The 16,275-nt window shown below is 37.5% G+C and overlaps 1 protein-coding gene across 4 annotated transcripts in view; it reads left to right on the plus strand.

Annotated features, from left to right (window-relative positions):
- Positions 1-16,275, plus strand: part of LOC116712856 (attractin-like protein 1) — a 191,756-nt gene that overhangs the window by 106,336 nt on the left and 69,145 nt on the right. The window lies entirely within an intron of this gene.

A 16,275-nucleotide genomic window follows, 5' to 3' on the forward strand; every position in this document is an offset into this window, starting at 1 on the left:
TTAGAACAAGAAACTGCATGTAGTTTGAAGCAGGAGTGGAGAGAGTGTGTTGCAGCTTAGAAGAGATGCAGAAGTTCAGACCGTCCTGCATGTTTTAGTGTCGTATGGAAACAGTTACACACTGTGGGGGAAAATTTGTGTGGTCATTTGGGTTATGGGCCACTGTTTGGATGGTTTTATCTCGGTGGGGGATGAATCAGCAACGACCAGAGAGAAAGGAATGAATGAAGGGGTGAGTGAGCGAGTGCTAGTGAAGTGAGACAGAGGTGCAGTCACATTAGTTTCCCTGTGACTGATGTTCGTTTTGGCCTGGTGGCAGCATGACATTAAATTGCTCTTAATCATTTTCTTATTTCCTGACTTGACTGGTGTCTCTGACCCTGGTGAATTTTCACAGTTAGTGTTGCGCTGATGGATGCATGTCAGCCCCTACCCTTCCCCTCCGGGCTGAACAGCCAGTGGCTTTCCCTGCTACTTTGACCTCATTTCTTTGTCTATTCAATCTTTTGTTGCCTTTATGTATAGAATTATGTCTCTGTTGTGATCAATACTTCATTCTGCTCTTTTGTCCTTTTTTTGCATTTCCTTTTTAATTTTATCATTCTATATTTTGTTTTTGCTTACTTATATATTATTTTCTTCATTGCAAAAACACAAAATCTTCCCAAGTATTTTTGGTCCAGTTTCTAGTGCAAATATCTTAATACACTTGAAAAAACAGAAAACTAACTTAGAAGCAGCTTCTCATTAAGATATAGAAGCTTGTTTTAAGTCATTTCTTAATATTGATGAAAACATATTAGTTCATTGGTTAATTGTTTCACTAGAAACATGGGGAAAATATCTTGTTTTAAGTGAAATAATCTGCCAATGGAACAAGTACCTTTTTCATCAATATTTAGGAGTTATTGAGTTAAAACAAGCTCATATTTCCTGCTGAAAAGTTATTTTTGAGTTAGTTTTGTATTATTTGGACTAGAAACTGGACAAAAACTACTTTATCAGATTTTGTGTTTTTGCAATGTTCTCTTTTTTCTATTAATTTTAAAACAAAAGATGCAACAATGATTTTTTTGTTTACCTATTAACTATATTCTTTCAGTTTTTTACGGTTTTAAGTAAGAGAAGGACGTTTATTATTAGGGAAGCTTCTCACTGTTCTGTTTGCAATAGTGTTGTTCACACAGACGTTTTGAGAAGTCCATCACACAATCATGGTATTGTTGTCCTCTCCATGTGGCTAACAAAGAGCAATCCAGTCTGTAGCCTCCGAACAATAATGCAGGGTTGTATAGCATTTAGATGCACAGGGAGAACCCCCGTGTGGCCCAAGTCAGAAACTAACTTTTCTTGATTCAAATTCAAGTTGAGTTCAAACTCTAGTTGGATTCTTTACCTTTTGACATTAGTAGTGTTGAATACACGCAAACTCAAGTTGGTCAGTATATCGCTACTGAACTCCATCTACTTTCACGTCCTCGCATCTCCATCTTCTACCCCCGTCTGCAACACAATCATTTCCTGCCTCGGTTTACACTGACTCCATCTCCCACCCTCGGTTCCCCTTTCCACCAAGCAATTCATCCTTTTTTCTGTCTCCATTCTTTAGATTTACCTTGAGCTAAACGGCCTGGAGTAAATGACGTGTGGCCGATTAGAGCGCTGAATGATGGAGAGAAAGCTCTCTCCCTGCCACAGAGGAGAGGAAAAGGGGAATCGGATTGTGAATAGAGGATAGAAGGGAGCTGGGACAAGAAGAGGGGAAGGGGCGGGAGAGGAAGGACAAGAAGCGGGGTTAATGTGGGTGGAACAGGACAGATGTCCTTGGTTTGAGGACATGACGGAAGAGATGGAGGGAGGAATGGAGTGGGAGAGATAGACGAAAGACAGAGGAGAGGGGAGTCTGTCTCTTCTCTGTCCCTGTGACAGATGATTAACTAACCTTGTCAAATCTGGATGAAGTGTGTCGGGTGGGGGGGGGTGTATGTGTGTGTGTGTGCAGGGCATTAGTGTCCTTTCTCTTTGACTGGATCATTCACTTTGTCCTGCACACTTACAAAACCAAACCGACCTTTAGAGCCGACAACCAGGTGGATGTCTGTTTGGCCCCTCAGATCACAGACTTTAGACCCCGGACAGAAACCCGTAAATGTTTCAAGCACCTCCCGGCTCATTGTGTTTGACTGATCTCTCATCTCATTTTCACTACGTTACAGGAGCGTTTCTGAAAAACATATTTTTCACGCAAAACGGTTGTGCCAGGCTGTGTTAGTTTTACAGATAGAAACACATCCACACCTGGTGTGAACTGTGACTGCAGTCACAATTGGAAACATGATGCCAGAGCCCGCTGCCTGTTTGACTGCATCTGTCCCGCATAGTCAGAACACAGATGTTATGGTGGATTACACTGTGGATCACGCTCGGAATGAGATATATACATGTACATACATTGTATAAAAAGAGAACATACAGTATATCATCAGTAGGTTGGAATTAACATTTCCTGTTTTAGACCAGTTAGGATTTTGAAGATTATTTCTTAGGCCTGTCGCATAAACGATAAATCAATTAATCGTACGATAAATTAAAACTACCGACGTCATTTTAATTATCAGCGTTATCGTCTCTTCTGACCTTTTTCTCTTTCTGTTGATGACACTGAACGAAAAAAGGCTAAACTCCGGTGCTCTCCACTGACTCCCCCCTTCCTCATTTCCTTAGTGTAAAGCCCAGCGCACACGACAGGATGCGCTGGGCTTCCTGTCGTGTGCGATAACGGTAACGGTTCCATCGGGTTCGTTCCTGCCGTGTGGTGTCCAACAATGGGCACAAAATAATGGCTACAAGTCCAGTGAACTAATTTTAAAATCAGGCATTAATCAATGCTTTATTACAATCTACCTGCAATGCATGTGGCTAGTGTCAGCGTAAAGTCATGACTGAATGAAAATCATTATAACCTATTTACGTCACGTTAGCGAAGAACAGCTGAAAAGTTACCGGGTTTATCAACTGCGGTAGCAATTTCGCTCCAACTCCTCCCATTGTCATTTCTATATTCTTTGCATGTTGAATAAACATTAATGTTGTTTAATGTCGCAACAGCGACTTCGGGTTGCGCTGTGTCAGCTGTTTGGGATTCCCCTCTGTAATTTCCCTTCAGAAAGCGAGGAGGAGAATCCGCGCTTTCTGATTGGCTACCTGTCACATTCAACAGGCTGTGTTAACGCTCCCAGTCGGGGAAAAATCCTGATTTAGATCGGAGCGGCAACGACGATCTACCGTAACACACCACAATCTTAGAAAGGCTAACTTTCTAAGATTGTCGTAAGGGGAAAAATAGGAGCAAAAAATCATGTAGTGTGAATTATTGCATCAGGTAGTCGAATGTGCCCATTTTCTCTATTTAAATCTAATGATTACTGAAGGGCAGCATAATATACAGACTTCATAATATTTACTCTTTTGGTTGAATGCAGTATTTATTTCCACTTTGGCTTTATGTTGTTTAGTTTTTTTTCAAGTGCATTTTTTGTTAATGGAGGCTAAGAATCCATTTTATTTTTGCTTTTGGTTGCTTTGTTTATTTTGTTTATCAGTTCCAGTGTTAAGTGTTCTTTTGAAAATAAAGTGTATCTATCTTTGGCAGGAAATCGCATGCATTATTACGTCATTTCCATTACATCAGTGTTAAAAGGTCTTCAAACAATATTATCGTTTATCGCAATAATTTTTTGAGACAATTAATCGTTCAGCAAAATTTGTTATCGTGACAGGCCTATTATTTCTGTTAGCTAAGTGTCAGAATAATGAGATTATTTAAATAACTTTCTTCAAAGTCAGGAGTTTACCATAAAGATTGCTTTCACCCCTGAAATGAATGAAATGCTTTTCATTCATTTCAGTAGAATGAAAGGCCGCCTGTGGGTGTTTTTAATCAGGCAATATCCAGATTATAGTCTTCGGGGCTATTATATTAATTTTTGAATGCTTTTGTTGTCTGATGAAATGAAACTGGAAGTGTTTGACCAAAGTGACCATTATCTGGGTTTCCATGCACCTCAATTTGCACAAATTGTAATTAGAAACATAAATGTGCTAAATGGAAACATGCCAATAAAAACAACAACAACTGTTTTTTGTTAAAAGTTTTGTGCTACAATAAGTTGGTTTTTCAGCCGTATTGAAATTGTGTACTTTGCAAAGTGTTTGACCAATGGATACACATTTTTTTCACATGACATGAGTCACACCAGTTCATGTACAGCAGCAGCAGCTGGCTTCACCACAGGCTCACACTGTTGCACAGTTCATCAAAAGCTGAGTTTATCATTTGAAAATGTGGATTCCACAGCTTTTCTGTAAAATCGTCTCCTACAAATTTCTTTAAACACAACATATGTACGTAGCAGTTTCCTAGCATTAGGAGCTTGTCGCTCCAACTTCTTAATAAGATGCCAGAGTCTCTGATAGCTGATAGATAGCTAGTGCTGTGGCTGAAATATAAATATATCTGTTTACATCCATCACTGCCATGATTGTTAATGACTTATCACTTGAACAAACTTATTCATGTGTAATTTTAATGGCATTTCTTATTTAATGTAAACACCGCAATTACAAAAAAGTGTTTTTCCGGCATTAGCAGAATATCTACAAGGTTTTGTGCACATTTGTTATGGAAGCAGCTTTTGTTGTATTTGAAGAAGAAAGAGAAAGGAATAAACAAGGAACAAAAAGAACATAGCCTCAGAACGCCAACTTCAGTTGTCAAGTGCGAGGGTGGCGCCATCATGCTGCATGTTGTTTTGGTGGACGAGGGACTGGTGCACTTTACAAAATAGATAAGATTGTAAAGGAAGAATTTTGTGGGTAAATAGTTAGAAACATCAGAAGACATCAGTAAGGAATTTACAGCTTGAGCAGAAATGGGTCTCCCAAATAGACAATGACCCCCATACATGAAAATGTATTAGAAAGAGGCTCTAGGAAAATAAAGTAAATGTTTTGTGTAGCAAATCGCTGATATTGGTCTCATTAAAAAATTGTAGGCAGAACTGAAAAGGTTTGTGAAAGCAACATTTTTACAAACCTGACTCAGTTGCACCAGCTCTGTCAGAAGGAGCAGATCTGAGTTCCAACAAAACTCTAACAAAGTAATCTGAAATGACATGAAACACGAAGGGTTAGGTCTGATGTAATGTAAGACAGTGAGAATCAAAATGTGTATTTTATTTTTTATACAGGCAATGTAAATATATGGTTTAAGCAAGTAGTTAAACATGATCAATTTACCTCAGAAGAAGTTCTAGAAGACTTGAAAACCTAAAATCAGTGGTGCCCAAAGTCGATCCTCCAGGGCCTGCATCTGGCATGTTTTAGTTCTCTCCCTGGTGGTAATAACAACCCTTTCAGCATGTCAATGTTCTTCTTAGGCCTTCTAATGAGCCATCATTTGATCCAGGTGTGTTAAACCAGGGAGAGAACTAAAACAAGGATGCCGGAACTCCAGAACCGACTTTGGACACCACTGGCCTAAATTGTTCACAACATGTCAACACTGGGGTTGCATAACTTACCAAGACTTTAGTCTACCTTGTCTATACAAGGTTATCAAAATGTAGTTAATCATTTAAAATTTCATGAAATATTTTAAGTAAATGCCAACACCAACACACACCAAAGGTTTTGAATTGACCCAAGAGTTTGAAGGTTTCCTCTCAGAGTCAGGCCTGGCAGGTAGAGACTTCTACACCTTGTAACAATAAAAACAAAAACCTGTAACAGTTTGTCACAAATCTCTCACCTGATGGCTTGCCCCTGAGCAGAGGTATTAAACCTCAAGACGGCTGTTAGTTTTTACTAAAGGAACTCTATAAAAATGGAGAGGGAAGTCAGTAACTTTTTGGTTTCTTTATGTGCAAGTTTTATTGATACATTCTTTTATTTAATTTAATATATGTAGTCATATCTGTGTGCGGGAAGGCTCCAAGTAAAAGTATGACTCTTTGGTTGGTCATGTTTGCGGTTCAGAAGGATCAAATTGATCAGCATGTTGGTAGGCAACAAGGATCCATCAGCCAGCAATGCAAATCCAGGTGCTTAAATATCACAACGTGGTATGAAGGCCATAATTAACACTTTTGCGCACCCAGCAGCGACTACTTCCTTGTAGCAGGAGGCTCTATTCATTCCTGAAGCCAGCTGCTGATTTGATGAATGACAGGTCAGCATCGGTTGCTGAGCAACCAGCAATGGCTAATGAGAGGGAGACGATTCACTTACATCAACTGTGGTGAAGCTATTATGCCTAGGCTGGTCACCCATTGGCTTGCCTTCTTTCTCTGCTGCCCATTATCATGGAGGCTAACATTAGCATTGGAAAAGTTAATGTTAGCATTGCATAGGCTACAAACTAGCATTCTTAGAATTTACTGTAATCCAACATGGCACCAAGGGTAAGCATACTTTATTATACGGAACTTCCAATTGAAGCTTCAGATTCTGCAAATAGCTAAAAGGCAATTCCACCTAATTTTTCAATAACTTGAACTTCTTTAATTAGCTTTAGTTTCAAATGTCAATGCTTTTAATTTTCACAGGTCCATTTAACAGATTTAACTATCCAAGACAAGTAAATTTGGTGCTTTTTATTAGTGGTAATCATACTGATTACATGGTATAAATAACATTTGCTTTTTAGCCAAACATTTCATTCTTGAATGTCATGTCTTTAAAACCAGCCCAAAATTTGCACACTGGAAAAATAAGTTAAATTTGTTTTATGAGTTTTAAAAAAAATACATTTGTATTGTAATATATTTCCCTGAATATTATGTTGTGCATACACAATACATAATCTAGCATGCTAAGTTTTAGATTTTTTGTGTTTTATTTTATTTTTTTATTTTTTGTGTGTTCTTTGTACTGTAAATCTTGTGTTTGATCATTTATTGTACACTTTATGGTACCTATTTTGATATTCATTGTAACATATTTAAATTAATAAGAAAAGAAATACAGGTGGAATCACCTTTTAGCCATCTGCAGAGTCAGAAACTTTAATCAGCTCTTTATAATTTTCAGAATGTTTGATATAAAATTTGAGAATATTTTTTAAATTCTTCAGGTAGAAATTAGGTCAACCTTATCGGGGTGATGGATGAAACAAAACTGGTTCCTCAGAACTCATCTGCTGAGGTTATACACTAATAATGTGCTTACATCCTTTGATTTCTTGGCTCCTTAATTCTAATAAAAGTTTTTAGGTTAAATAAACTTTGACTCAACCGTTTTTGTGCTTTTTGAATTAGAAGTGGGCATTTATTGCACAATTTATTCTTATCATGAAACAGTTCTTATCATGATAATTGAGATTTTTCTTGACTATGATAAACTGCAGTTTATGATGTTTGTGAACCTCAAAAACTGAGTGTTTTGTCAGCTTTGTTAGTTTTACTATTTTTTTCCACTATTCGTTTCATGAGAGCATCAACAAATTTGAAAACATGGTTAAATGTGACATTTTTTTTTTTACCGTCACTTTTATTGTTATCACAATAAACACAGCGTAATATCACAGTAAATTTCCAAGTCCATATTGTCCACCCCATTCTGTAGAAAATATATGTCAGCCAAGTACTGAGGATAACTTAAGCTCAGTTAACCCATGCCTATGTCCTCTTGTGCTGCCTTTTTTCATCTTCTTCAGGGAAACATCTTGGCTCAAATGATCTCGTCTTACACTTATGTTTTTTGCTACACCGTACAACACTCCTCTGCCATGAGCATCTATCACTGAGCGGCTTTATTGCTGTCATAAATTTTTTGCATGATTCACATCAGTAGTTTACAGTCCCAGTCTTGGTGTAGTACTCAATCTCTCTCTCACTGCACCATCAAAAGAATACTTTGCTCTATGAATGCATTTCTCCATGAAGGCTCATAGAGAAATGCATACTAACCCTTTGTTAGGCACTCAATCATTGCCACTCTATCATTTTCATAATTTATTAACTCTGTTACTTTTTTCTTTTGCTAAAATATGAACTCTACCTTTAACACAACATAACAATCTCTGCTGTCCAATAACAGCTGGAGAAGTTGAACGTAGGAACTGCTAAAAGGTTGTTTATGATTTGTTTGTGATGCTAAGCTTCAGTCAAAGAGGGCTCTGTCTCTGGGGCATATTTTTGTGCAGTATGCCTGGAATGCTGAATAGAGTAGTATCTCTCCAAGAAACTGGTAATCCAGCTGTATTGACAAGAGAGTGTGAGCCTAAGCCCCACTCCACCTCTTTGAGTTCCTCATTGTAGTCCTGACTGCCAAGGTAATCCGCTCCAGAGAGACTAAGTGACTCCCAGATCCAATGACAATATTGTCCATGTTATAGGAATATAGAAGTAAAACACTAAATATTATTTAGGCTTTTACGCCTCTACAAAATGATAGTAGTCTTGGTTGTTAGCAATGGGTAACAACCTATTGCTGTTTAGTGAGTCTACTTGCATTACCTAATGAAAATGCACGTAAATGAAAAAGTAATGTCCCAAGCATGTCTCCAAGGCTAAATACTGGTGTGAAAGGCAGATATGTCACTAAGCAGTTGAATAATTGTGAAGTGGAAGACAATTAAACATGGTACTCCACAGTGTCTTACAAAGGCAAATCTAAAATGTGTGGTGCACATTTGATTTTACACCATTTACTGTGATACCTCTAAAGGTGCATTCACACCAGTCCTGTTTATTCCGCTTTAATCAAACTCCAGTTTGTTGGCCTAGAAAGTGTGCTTTGTGGTTGGTTCGGTTGAAGTGAACTCTGCCAAAGACAAAAGAGAAATCCTACAACCACTAAAATTTCATGCTACTCCATTTCTGTTTACATTTTGTGAAGAAGGGAATTACGCATAGTGTCATCTTCATCTGGCATTCATATGAAAAAAAAGTTTTAAAAAAAGGCATACACTTATTTACAGGCTGCCCAACAAAAGCGTCATAATGGACACAGGCAGAATTTAAACCCGCAAATCTCACCCCCAGAAATACAATGGAAAAAAGGCACGAGGGCGTTCTGGTGCGGGTTAAGGGGTTAACAAAAGTTGGGAAATGAGTAAAAATTAACCAGCTTGCTGTGAAGAACAGCGAACTTTACGTTACTTTAGTGAAAAACTACCTCCAAACTGTTATCCAACTGCCCCAGCTGCTGGAGATTAAGTGGAGAGCGGCTAATACGAACACCAGCTAGCTCAGAAAACTCTAAATGGGTCTTCTGACTCGAAATGGGTTCATTGTCTACTTAGCATTGGTCATGAGTCTTATTCTGAGACTCATGACCAATACAGCAGAAAAACCAGACTTATGACATGTAGTAGTATTACTTGAAAAAGCAAAGGGAAAAGCAAAACATAGAGCTTCACAGCTAACAGCCATGTGAAACTATTGGTCTACAGATTGACCAAATTTGGGGTGCATATTATATTAAAACAGCATGTTACAGGTTGTTGATTTGAAGCATACAAATAAATTAAGTTATATACACTAAGAAGCTGCAGCTCAACAAAGCTCGAGAGAGTCAGCACACTAAAACCAAGCTGTAAATCTGGTTTCAGACTTCTCTTTTCAGTACACAAGCTGACAAATTTACTTTTGCCAGATGTGTGAAATATGCATGTGTGTGTGTGCGCACATGCAGGCGTGTGTGTGTTTATACTTGTGATTTTAAACATGCTTTTTGTACCTGTAGACCCCCGTGGCAAAATTTTGAACTTCCCAGCATCCTTTGCGGTATCTAGTCATCTTCCCTCTGGCTCGTCTATTCCTCCCCTCCCAACTGGTCAACACACTGAAATTTATACTCACAAGTGCAGCAACACAACAAAACCATGTGGTGCATGAAAACATTTCAATAAACATGATTTCTATGGCTTTTTAAATCCTGTTTGATTTCCAGTCAGATTAAATGGTGAGTTTGAGCTCTTTCCACAGCTGTGACTCACATCTCATTTAAATAAAAATCCCAACAAAAAACAAAATGACTGCTTTCTCAAAGAGCTGTGTGCTTTTATTTGTGACTCACAGTGTATGCTAATTAATGCAGACTGACATTAGCTGACATGCATTTGGTAAATTAACTTAGGCATCATCATATATGACAAGCACTCAAGTTAAGCAATGCGCTCTTTGTTTTATTGCAATTAACATGACAACTTTTTTCACTCTTTGCACTGTATGAGTGTCACATGCTTGTTACCTAAATCAGAACCACTGAATCTTATAGCAAAGGGGAAACATTAAGGCTTCTTTACTGGTGGCTATCTGATCTAGCTAGCTATATAGCTATCTTTCTGTCTGTCTGGCTTGCTAGTTATCTGTTTATCTATCTAGTTATCTGTTCATCTAGCTAGCTATTTAGAACCATTGTAATGCTATGCGTATTCATTACCTGCTAGAGTATGCTGAACAATGATTAGTGTCTTAAATGTTTTCAACAAAAACTTGGTTAAAACAGTGAAAGAGTTTTGAAGTGTATTGTGACAGTACACAGAAAACGGCATCATGTTGCTATTTTACACAGGTCTCTGCCAATTAGAGACATGAAAACAAATGATTTTTAGGTCCCTAAGCATCTAATAACAATATCATACTATAACATTACTATTTCTGTGACACAGATGAACTTCACACAACAGTATGATACTCATACATACATTGATAAGCCATCTTGACCATCTTGGCCTTCTCTTTTCTTATTGCAATTGTCCTTATTCAGTTTATAAGTTTTGCTACATGGTAGAGAAATCTTGGCCACCTTGAGCCACCCGTTGGCCACTGCTTTAACAGTTTCCATCCATGGACCATGTTGGGTTGGTCATGACCAATGAACACTAGTAACTCTACTGTAGCTTTGGTTCGAGGTTGCTAGGATCTAACAGCCAAGTCATTGAAATCTGACATTTACCGCCAATGTTTCATCTCTACATGTGTGTTTTTTCAACATGAAAAGGACTATAATCATTATATTACTTATTACGTATTTGGTGTTATTGTGTCTAAGATCTTTTCGCCTTTGTTATGCACTGAATAACACCCAATCAGTATTTATTATGTCTGCAATGCCATTTAGCTAAAGAGGCATAAAATGTAACTGCTGAACAAAAGACACGTAGTAAAGACACAAGAAAACATTGTTCTGTTTACGTCTCTTGAAACAATGCATTAAGAACTGATACCAGCAGAAGAGGATTAAATTATTTTAGCTATAGCTCTAGGTTTCTTGCTTTTTTTTAGTTTAACTCACAAAGCCGTTTCCTCTGTTCCCTTACATTAGGTGTGGGGCGTTTCTAACAGCAAAGCTCCTGAAAAGAAGAGCCATCCATAGAAACAGTTAAGCTTTGTTCACTAATATTTTCCCGATCTTTCCTCTAAATGCCTCGGTCAGACTGCCCACAACGACATGCATTTTTGGTGTCATGTGTGTGTGAGTGGGTGTATCTGTATCTGCAGGGTTTCCCCCAGTAAGCCTGCTTTTCTAGCCCCCCCTGCCAGGCCAAGTGTTGCTTGTTTTTGACTTTAGAAAAATTAATAAAATATATATATATAAACTAATTTAATCCGTTTTGAAAGCGTTTCTGTTGCTCAGAGCGTTTCACTGGTGGAGCAAATTTATTCCTAAAAGATAGGTTTATAGTTTATGCAATTAAAGCCGGAGAGTGGACCAATCACACTCGTGGCGCCTCTGCGCGTTGCCTTGTCGCTGCCGCTGAATGAGCTTTGAAGTTTACCTCAGCGCGGATCGCGCGCCTCCTTTTACTCAAACTGGACACAGGCTGACCTGTATGGACATTTACATCAACCCCCTGTGTGGAATTATGTTTCTTGGGAGTAGTCTACTCCACATCAAGGTAGGAGTTTAAACCCCACCTCGTTAGCTCTAGGCAGCTCTATGTGAACCGCAGGAATAACTTGTAGTGGCGCTTTCAGAGGTGCGTGTTGAGGGTGCGGTGAGAATGATTTATCCTTGCGAACAAAGAATTATATGCAGCGTTTACATCTCAAAACGCTGCCCAGTGTGTGATTCTTGTCTTTCCTGTAAAGTTTATGTATGTGGTCCTGGTTGGCTGACGCCGTAGTGGTTAACTTACTATTCTTATTAAAATCTCAACAGACATGAAATGGAAGGGGCACTAAAGCCACATTAGCAGCATTAAATTAAATCTCCCGTTTATTGCGCATCTCTGCGCAGTTCAGCAGATTTAAATCATCATGCAGGGCCGGTCCAAGACTGTATGAGGCCTTGAGCAGAATTGGACTTAGCCTCTTGCTGCTAAAATCATCAGCACCTCTAACAGCTTCTGTGTTAGATTTAATCTGGGAGTAGGGAGTAGTTTAATTGGACAACCTGAAAAGCAATCAGTTATATTGCAGTTTACCAATTTGTATTTGTGAACAAACAGAGCTCAAACTCAAAGATTAAACTCATAGCATCAGACTGTAGCTATGGTAACAAAACAATCTAACTATTAAGATTGCTCTTTGAACTTTTACAAAGTAAACTTACCAGCTCCTTAAAATCTTACATTTAAATATTAAACAATTTAAAATCTTTTAATCTATGTTGCTGAAACCATTAAATCAAATTTAGCAGCATTGATAATCTCAATAAACAAATGTTACATTTATGTATCTGTGGTCTGTGTTAAAATATTAGCATTTATGGGGCCCTGAAGCCCTGGGGGGGCCTTATGAAGCTGCTGACTTAATTTGGATTAAACAGAAGTGCAAATAATTGGTATTGATTTTAATTGTTTTTTTCTGAATTATTGTTTTTCAGACTAGTTGGGTAATTAGTAATATTTTTACTTTTCCTGTCTACTTAACATCTACTTAACAAAAACACAGTGGGGCACCTCGGCGCCCTGACCACTGGGCTTAGCAAGTTTTCTGGGGGAAACCCTGATCTGTACACATACTCAGAGGCAGTGGGGTAAGAAATTGGACTCACTGAGGGCATTTCCCATGTCCCTAGGAATATGATTTATATCAAAGCTGTTATGTCAACATTTTCTGCTAAGAAATCTGGTTTTCCTTTCACCTTATTTCTGTATTGTCAGAAATAAGGTGTACTCAACTGTCCCCCGTGGAGAACTGATTTGCAGCTTTAGTGTAAACAACCTGGAACGTCAAACTGAAGTTTCAGAACTGAGGAAGCCTCTTGGATGAAAGACTAAACGTCTTCAAGATAACAAGAGAAATCCACTTGCTTTTATTTGAAACTCTCAAGATTATTGTCTAAATGCCTATTAGTCTATATAAAGTACAACAATCGTTGGTAGAGAAAAAGATATTAGAGGAGAGAGACGACAATACCTTTTGGTGAACCAGTAGATGAGTTGAAGTAATTGGAAAAACAGCCATTGATTCTCAAACGCCGAGATCTGTCAAAGTTTAAACAGTTTAAGAAGATTATCAGCTAACCAATGTGCCTGGATAGCATTAAAAGTCAATAAACAGGAGCCAAGCATTGGCTTTGGCACAATCCAGATGACGATACAGGAAATTTAATAAAGTGACCACATCATTTTCAGCTACAAGGCCTGTATTCAAATTGCAGTGGATTGATAAGCTGTTTTGTCAGAAGCTGAGTCGCATGAGGCTTGTTCTTCTTTGGTGTTCCTGCTCAAACTGAGTTCACTTCCAATACACAGGCTGTATGTTGACTCACATAAAAGGGGAGTTTATTAGGAGGCTGAATCAAATAGGACAAACTGTGTTGCTTGAAAGTTCACAAACCATTTACCATGTATAACATTATATATAACATTCTGTATAACATTCTGTATACAGAATGTTATACATTCTGTATAACATTAAAGGACGACTTGTTTTCTTTCAGCTTCTAAAAGCAAATGATAAAAGACCCAAAATAAACTAATGGAATAAATGCTTTTTATATATTTTAGCCAATTACTCAAAACAGAAGAGCTTCAGCCCCTTATGACCTCTGAACAGGTCGCCCAACAACTGCTGTATAATAGTATAATACAGAATACAGTCAAGTTACAACTTAAAGCTGAAGACGTGTCAGATGGTTTGCACTAGAAGTCTTTAAGGATCTCCTGGATGTTTGATTCCAATCATATTTGATAAATAATGTGAATTATTGCCAGAAAGATCTCTGCCTCAGCTTAAAAGTTTAGTTCATCAAGTTTTTTGAGGGACTCAAAAAAAGATCCCCCAAAAATATTGCTATCTGCAGTATTTTTCTCTTACATAAAAAATGGGGAATTTCCTTTTTCAAGTTGGCATGAACAGAAATGGGAAGCTGCATGTAAACAAGCCTGAATGTAGAAGAGTACTGGTACTAGTACTCTGTAGTATCAGTGTACTCCACTGGTACTTCATTACTGGTACTTGTTTACTTGATAAAAATTATCCAAAGTTCTTAAAGAATTAAAATATTTGTATCAAATCTGTTACATTTTTTTTCTCATTTTCTAATATATTTAAATCTTGGAAAAGATTAAATGAGGAAAATATATCACATAACTCCTTGCTAATATTTCTAATGTAGCACCACAAAATCAGTGATTTTGCTTGCAAAAAATCTCAAAAGCTATTCTGAAATCCTGGAGGGATTGATATACACCATGTGTTGATATGAATGAATTCAGTACAAACCAAAGGAATCACTGGGCTCTGGAAGCAGTGATTCTATTCTTCAGACGGATGATGCACTACTGAAACTGAATTGATTGAGTTGTTAGATTTTTCACATATTATTTTTTGCCAGAATCTGAATTTCAAGAAGTCAGAACTTTCCTGCATGGCAGAGGAAATGAGTTGCAGCATAGTTTCATAGCTCAAAGCTCTTCGGCGCATGCTGAGCAGGGAGCTGGATCTTCTTGAAGCAGAACCGTGTTTACTGCTCAGAGATTTGTTTGGATTCCTCTGTTTTCATATTACTTTAAAGACAGACAGAGCTTCTGTAGGTTTTTTCAGATTTAAATTACATCATAAGGAGTTATCCTTTATTAAGGTCATAATTCATCATGAATATTTATAGAAGGCTTCTAAGATTATATCACTTCCTATGTTGGATTTCAGTGCTGATTTCCTTTTAAATTTGAGTAGTGTTGACATGTCCAACAGTACAAACAAAGCTCTTTTACTGACCTTGAGCCTGAAGAGTAAAGTGTGCCTTACAATGCAAAACAAAATCCTGCTCATCGTTTCCTAAATGTCAACTGAAGAACGTTGTGGTAAATCTTACCAGAAGGATTGTAAAATTAGGGTGTTTACAGAGTTCTTTTTAAAGTTATTTTAAATCCTAAAAATAAAAACAAAATGCTAGTTCTTAAAAATATTACAAGAAAATTCCTAAAGTAATTTTTTGTCTGAAAAGTTGTCTTTTATTTATTTTATTTTTTTCAAAATGTCATGTGACATTTGAGTTAATGACTTTTATTTAGTTGTCCAGGGAGCAGAACGGCTCTTTAAGTTGTGTTAGCTCTTACCTATGGCACATCTGTTGATCAGAATAAAAACATTTTTGGGTTTGCAAAATCATTTAATGTTAACCCTTTCATGCAGAGATCACTGTAGTGGACATCTATCTAACAGCTTGGAACTTGTATTTCTTGTTAATTTTTATGTTCTAAAATGCATACAGACCTTTAAAGTCGACGCTAGCGCATCAGGTAATACACTGCCAACTATTGTCCATCCACTGCAAGTGCAAGAACTGTTTTGTTAAATCCAATATGGCGGACAGAATGAAAAGTATCAGTAAAGTAAAACAAAAAATATGGTCACATCAAGAAACCCTGTAATACTACAGACTTATTTTCAAAATAGTGGCAATATTTTGAGAAGTATCGATATCAATACTCTGACTATAGATCTACAATGTGCACCATTTCCAGCAAGTATTTTGACTGAAAATAAACTGACATATTTTAGTTCTTAACTTGAAGTCCATTGTTGCCATAGAGAAGTAAAATTTTCATACTTTACTGGCCAATGATAGCAGTAGTGAGAGTGGAGATGATGGTAATATGTAATATGTGATCACTGAGGTAATTCAAGATGTTGAGGAACATTAAATAACTGAAGACGCAGAAATTACAGCATGCAAACCTGTATGCATTCCAGAAATAAAAAAAAAGAAATCTGGCATTGACAGAGCAGGAAATTGAAAACATTTCCAGTAATAAATATGGAATCATGTCATACCTCAGATACCCAAGGTCAAGAAAGTATTGGTCATCAGACC

This window comes from Xiphophorus hellerii, chromosome 22 (assembly GCF_003331165.1).
Source record: "Xiphophorus hellerii strain 12219 chromosome 22, Xiphophorus_hellerii-4.1, whole genome shotgun sequence".
NCBI lineage: Eukaryota > Metazoa > Chordata > Actinopteri > Cyprinodontiformes > Poeciliidae > Xiphophorus > Xiphophorus hellerii.